A 7,582-nucleotide genomic window follows, 5' to 3' on the forward strand; every position below is an offset into this window, starting at 1 on the left:
TGGACCCTTACTACCTTTGAGCCCTTCAAATCCCAAAGTGCGCTGTTCATTAAAAATCTGCCTCTAAAAAGGCTTCTTAAACCTGTCTCTGAGTCAACATCAGACACACGAGTCTCACAGCTTCAGTCCAGCCAAACATGCAGTACTTCTTATGTTCTTCAGTGACAGCAGCAACACTTTGAAGATTATATGGAAGAATGTTGTTTTGACTTCTTATATTATAATAAAGTTCTGAAAGCTGTTATATCAAACCTCTGCAGGACTTCACAGCCCTTAAAATCTATTTATTTTTTCTTTTTTGTTGTTTTTTTGCTAGCTTCTGACTTTCCTTCCTATGAGTGTGAATCTTATCCTCATTATGGAAAAAACAAACAAAGTTAGGACCATTTCTACTAACAACTCTCCAATACAATAAAAGCTTGTGAGATTACACCTTACCTATCACCTAATGTCACAAAATAACAATGTATTATAAATTTCAGCTAACCGGTCACCAAACATTCAAAAGATTTTATACACAATTACAGACGCCTCTTTTCAGGAGGTCATTGTGCATGACATCATGAAGGTGTAGTAACCCATTTTAGGACTGTTTGTATAAAGAGAGATACGGTATATTGTCTCAGCCTAACTGTAATTTTTTTCAGTATTGTTAACAATTTCATCCCTTGTGGCCAAAAAAGACTACAATAGTTAAGAAGATCTGTAGATAAAATGTTTGACAGGATAATTTAAAAAAAAAAGACTGTGTTCACTCTTTCTCGTGCCAGTTTTTAATCTCTGTAGGGTTTCTTTTTGTTTTTTGTAATTTAAACCTAATACTAACACACATGTGCAGAGGCTCAGGAACCATGTGAGTAGGCACCCTCTTTGACTCCAGTATTCACTTCTTGATTATTGCCATTTTTGGACACAGCGGTGTACCTTGCTCAGGATGGTTCCTCTTTAGAGACAGCTTTAGAGTGACCCCAGGAAAAATTAAGCCAACAGTACAAAGAAAACTTGAGGGTGGCCTCCCAAAGTGACCAAGCCTCCATATGCACATATGTTCATAAGTCCAGCTTTTTTTCAAGTAACTTGACCACCACTGCTGACTACACATCATGCTGAGATATGCTGTTTTCTGCTGTTAACTCTTTATGAATCACCTTTTTGGTGCATGAATGATATATTTTGCCTGTCAAACTGTAGTATATTTGGTATTTTTAATAGTTTCAACTAAAGAAAGGGACAAATTATGTGTTTTTGCAAAAGGTTGCTTGTAACAAATTACCTAAAGATATAAAATGAAACAAATTCATTTCAAAATTGCGATGTGGAGACAGAACACTGGGTCATTGCTTGATTTATGTCCTATTTTTATGCCTGATCGATTCATAGGCCTGTATTTAGTCTGTTCACAAAAACGAACAAACAAACAAAAAACAGTTTCCTCTAAAAATGATTACACACAAAAAACTGAACTTGCTCAAGACCCCTTTAAAAATGATTTGGATATTTGGAAGCAAAATATAAAGAAATAAGAGGCGCCAACACTTTTGCTGTACTGTATATGAGTTAGTATTTAGTAACAAGCTTTTGGGAGCTTTTAAGTCAGACTTTGTAGAAGACATTTAGTTACAAAAAATGACTGTAAATTCCTAAATTGCTCATTTTGCAACACATGGTGCCTTTTCCGCCACAGATTTCCCTTCCTTGGTATAAACAGAATTTCGTATAATGATGATGTTCTCCGACAGTAAATATACACTGCTATGCAACGTCAAGCTTTTTTTCCATCACAAAATATGCAAGGAGGCTATAAAGTCAGAAAATTAGTAAGCAATCTAAAGCTTGCTTATATTAACTAATGTCTTCAACAATTGTTCCAGACCAAATAAGATTAGCTGTCTTTATTTAACTAAGTAAATGAGCAACTGAGGAAAAATCAGCTAATTTGTTTATTAAATTTTCAACCGCCAATAATATTTATACAACTAAGGTGCATGAATCACAGGTCTCATTGGAGAGGCTCCGCTTATGTAAGAGCAGATAATAAGCATTTAGGGATATGCTTCCATCCACATTGTATGTTTGAGAACATCATAAATGGATAATGTTCTTTAACATTAGACAGATGCTGCTGTGTGACTGACATGCAGAAATGAACATTTCAGAGAAAAAAAACAGAGAACGAAAACAAGCTGAGTAACATCAGCGACACTGCATCATCTAATCTGCTAATATTCACTATTGTTTATTCCAGATCAAATAGGACCAGCTGTCTATATTTTAACTGAGCAATTACCCTTTATTGATTCTAAACTGGTTTTATTATTACTTGCAAGAAAAATTGTTTTCTTGTGTGATTTTTTGCTATTGTTATTGTTTGTTTTCGTCTGACTCCAACGTTTTTATCAGCTGTTGGCCTTCTTCCAGCTGCTTTAATGGAATTAAACATACTCAGACAATATAAACTGTAACGTATTACTGCTTTACAGCACCCCGTGGGCATCTTTTTCCTACATTCAGAGCACAAAAGTGTGGGCTCTCGTAGCATTATCTTTCATGTACCTTGTAAAATGCAATTAACCACATGCAGCTGAAAGTGTAGTGTAGTCTAGATTTCCCCATTATCCTAACTGCATGACTCATGATTGAACTCTTTCTTTATTCTTTTTATTTCAAGGGCAAAATGTTTCATCATTGGCATATGGTAACCGTTACACTGGGAGGGTGAACTCAGCAGCGCTCCCCGAGGAAAACTCAGCCGACTTCTTTATTAAAATTCCAACCACCAAATATTTATACAACTAAGGCGCATGAATCACAGGTCTAGGCAGAGAGGCTCCGCTTATGTAAGAGCGAATAATAAAAGAGCAGAATAGTATTTGGGGGATAAGCTTCCATCCGTTCATCTATAGTTTGACTGAACGGGGTCTAAATCTCTCTGATGGTATGAAGGAAACAATAACAGCGCTCATCTGCACAATAATAGTGATGCTGAAAAGGAAAGAGAGGAGATTGACCAAACAAGACCAGATTTGGGAATGAGCTTTAACAGCTACAATGTTACATACAAAGGAAATAGGTCAGGAAAAATGAAATCTGTAGTGGGAATCTTTCCTCAGAGTATGCATAAAGAGGAAGCAAAATTCTGAGCCTCGTGGTTGTTTTGATGAAACACAAGAGAGTGACTGGCTGAAATATGATACGGTTAAATCATGCTAGCTAACGACTGTGAGCATGAACACAGCCAGAAGCACAGAGTGGACCTGTAGCTGCGTTAAATATTCAAATGTAGTCACATCAGCTTACTTCAGCCACACTATGACAGAAAACAGTTTTTTACTTGGTGTTGCATAATAAACTGTATTTTTTGTCCTTCTTCGTTATAGAGGAGACAAATACACACATGTAGTTCTATTTTTGTGGCTTGCAGAGTTGTGCGGATGTGCTCTGAATGTGACAGTTTGTTTCTTCTCGTGCTTGAACTGCAAACTGTTGAATTTCTCTGCCTCAGTAAGAGAAGAACACTGGCGCCATCGGGCCCTCTGACCACCACCAGTAGGCAACGGATGAAGTGTCTTGCCCAAGGACACAACGACCAAGACTGTCCAAGCCGGGGCTCGAACCAGCAACCTTCCAATTACAAGGCGAACGCCTAACTCTTGAGCCACGATTGCTGTGTAATTAAGTTACACAGCAAAGCTCCTCTGTTAAGCTGAGCTCAGTTGTAAATTAAAAAAATCAAAACGATTCCCCTCATTCAAGTCCTCACTTACCTAAAGAAAAGGATCATGCTTTGATAATAATAATAATATTCATGTCAGGGATTAATTACTGTTTCGAAAGACTCATTTTCATTGTGGGGCTTTTGTTTTGTTCAGTAATCCTGAACCCTGAGGTCAAGATGTCCTATCAGCTGTATGACGAGGCAAGTTTTTAGATGAGTATTTAGATGCTAGCTGTTTGCGTCTGTAGATCCAATCATTTCTCTTGATGAAGACTGTGCTTCACGCTGGTTGATGACAGTTGATTTATTTATTTATATGGCTGGTGGAGGAGAAAGCGAGTGCTCAGCGAACTAATTTTCATTATGATAATTCCTCCCAACGCAGTGTGACATGTCATTAAACAGAAACCTGTCTAGTCTGTCATTTCTACTAGATGCAACACTGATGCCATGTCAGCTGCCAGAGTAGTTAAGAAACTTTGTGCCATTGTGGGTTGATTCGGAACACACTTTAAATCACATGTGCTCAGTGTAAATCATTAAAACCTTGTTAAAACTGTGTATAATTATTTTGGGCATGGACATTTTATTTCCGTGAATACTTTCTGCAATGTGATACCCGCCTAAAATGCAAAAATGTCTCTCTTTTTATTTTTTGCGTTCCTGAATAAAAATACAAACTTTTACTAAAAAAGGGGGGATTTCAGACAGAAGAATATGCAGCCATACTAGCTGCTGGTGTTTTAATACATATCATTTTTACCATGTTTAAATTTGGTTAACACAAGAACACTTAAGTCCAATGGATGTTTCATCATAAATTAATCACTTAAAGAAGCTGGTTATGGCACCAAAATCATCAATAATGCAACTTTTGTTCTAAATTTCATTCCAGTAGTTTTCTAAAAAAAACATTTCACTGGACTCCAGTGCAAAGTGGTGAACAATTTTCCCAAACCTAGAATCATACCGCTGTGAACAAAACTGCTAAATACTGAGAAAAGAGAATTTATATTTTTATTTATTTTGGCTGTCTGAAGATAATATGCTGAATTGGGTTTTCAACAAGGGGGGCTTCATTTTGGAGAGCTGTGACTCAGACTGGGTCATAAAAGGACACCTCTGTTATGCAGCTGGAGTTTGATATATTTTTTGTGAATTTAGCACTGACCATATAATAAAATTTACCGCATGATCATTTTGGTTCCTTAGCGTATCGCTGCAGGACAATAAAGTTTAATAACAGAACAGTCAAAAGGTCACAAAGCGAGTGAAAAAGTAACTTGATGTACATCACACTCTTTCATTTTCATTATATACTGGCCCGAGTGGAGTGGTGATCCAGTTGCTAAATGATCCTCAGTGGATTTCCACCAACTGTCCAGTTTCACAGACTAGACTTCTATTAAAAAGCAGCAGCTGGAAAATGAGCAATCTGAGTGAAGGAGCCCAAGTGAGACATTAATGTTGAGGGTGGGAAAGAAGAATGGTTTGCAATTTTCTTCTGCCACCTAAGACATGCACACATGCACACACACATACAAACACACTATGTGTTTTAATCTGCAGTGGCTGCACAATAGAGACAAGACATAAATACAGCTATAAAACAAAACCTCATTGCCTAGAGGAAGCAGGATCCAGCTAACCAACTTTCTGAAGTGTTAATTTTATTAGCTGTATATTATGGTTGCTGTGGGAGGACATTAAGTTTTCAAACAATGATTTTGAAATTTCTTTTTCATCTATTGATGAATCTGTTGGGCATTTTTCTTGGCCTTCAGACAATAATTCTGATTGCTACAGTGCCGAACGAGACAGGCAAAAAAGAAAAAAAGCTTTTATTTAAGTTTGGTAGAATTCTATTTTGAAGAAAAACAAGATTCTCTGCTAAGCTGCACTGAAAAAAAGCATGTTGGATTTACTTAACTCAGTAGTGGACATTGGTTGCACACAGTTGTTTTGCTTTGGCAGAAACTTAAACAGCTTAGTTAAATCAACACAACTTATTCATATTCAATAAACCTGTGCATTTTGTGTTGATGAACCCCACTGAAACATGTTTAGATGAAGTAAGTTGGAATATTTTAATCCTTCACAATTTCATCATTTTATTCCAACACTATTCAATAACTTTTATCCCAGTACTACTTGGTCACCTAAATACTACATGTTGTCTTCATATTACATAATGTTCAACAAAGTCTAGAGTCTGGTTAACATAAAAATTGAATGGATTTACAACAACTACCATCCTCCTATCTTCCGGTATAACCCCAAAATGATTTATGGGCAATTTGGAATCACCAATTAACCTAACTCTAATTGCATGACTTTTAACTGTGGGAGGCAACCAGAATACCCAGAGAAAACCCACTGCAAACAAGCCAGACAGTGGATTTGAAACTAGGACCTTCTTGCTGTGAGACAACAGCACTAACCACCACACCACCAACCCAGGCTTAATAAAAGCAGGAAAGCTATGATTTCTGTAGGTTTTTGCCCTTGACAGGTTAAACCACAATAAATAGCGATAGCATACACGTGGTGTGTGTGTAGTTGTCTGCCTCTTATAACTCCAGTGATTTTCCTGCAGTTTGAAATCTTTTGTGATCTTGTGAATTTCATGAGCCCAGCAACTAACCACTCTTACTAGATTGTTTCAAGTCATCTCAACAAGAACAAATTAAGTTGTTGAATTTCTTACAGATCCTACATGACTGAATAACGTTCACCATAGAAACATGAAATTATTTTGTTCAAATTACAAGTTAGACTTTTGTAAATGTAACAACCACCCAATGTACTTTTTTTGGTGTACCGAAAAAAGTAGAGGCGGCTGCTTGATTTGACTGAGATGGATGGCTTCCTCAAACCATGTTCTAGAGCGCACAAGATGAAATCACGTGCAGTGTCATGAGATTTAACATTACTATATTATTGAGTTACTTCAATCGAACATGATATGAACAATTTCATATACCCTCTCTACATATCATGTAGTTTCTACACTTTAAAGTCACATTTAACTTTAAAGCATGAGGCAATTGTGTTGAATACAGGCAAGATCCTTACATAAATCCAAGAGATGGCCAATCCCTTTTTTTCAGTGTGATGACATCACACTCCATTTGCTCTATCACACAGGTGTCGAACTCCAGGCCTCGAGGGCCGGTGTCCTGCAGGTTTTAGACGTGTCCAGCTGATTTAAATGGCTAAATTATCTCCTCAACATGTCTTGAAGTTCTCCAGAGGCCTGGTAATAAACTAATCATTTGATTCAGGTGTGTTGACCCAGGGTGAGATCTAAAACCTGCAGGACACCGCCCCTCGAGGCCTGGAGTTCGACACCCCTGCCTATCAGATCAAAGGCAACTGAGTGATGACATCTCCTCAGAAGTCCATAAAGAGGACAACAGCTGTGCAACTGGGAGGAACACACCACGAGCCAGCTTTTAGAAAAACAATTTCAAACATTTAGTGTATGCAAGAAAACCCAAACCCTTATCCAACAGAAGAAACTTCACTGGACATTGTAAGACCAAAAACAAGAAAAAGCAAAACCCTGATCCTGAGGAAGGGACTTCATTGGCCGCTGTCAGGCCTAACGCTAAAGCGATGCAGCAAAACCCAAACTCGAGAGGGAAAAAGTGGGCACCAGATGAGGTGACTTCATCGGACACTGCCAAACCAAAGGGTCAGAATAAAAAGAATATGCAGAAAAATGCAAATGCAAACCCAAACCCCAGAACCAGAAACCCTGGACCCAAACAAGGGCCTTGGCCACATCACCCAATGGCCACTTTAAACCCAATAATAGTCCATGGCAACACTGGCACAATCCACACTTTTTACCAAATGGAGGGC

This window comes from Oreochromis niloticus, linkage group LG20 (genome assembly GCF_001858045.2).
Source record: "Oreochromis niloticus isolate F11D_XX linkage group LG20, O_niloticus_UMD_NMBU, whole genome shotgun sequence".
Classification (NCBI taxonomy): Eukaryota; Metazoa; Chordata; class Actinopteri; order Cichliformes; family Cichlidae; genus Oreochromis; species Oreochromis niloticus.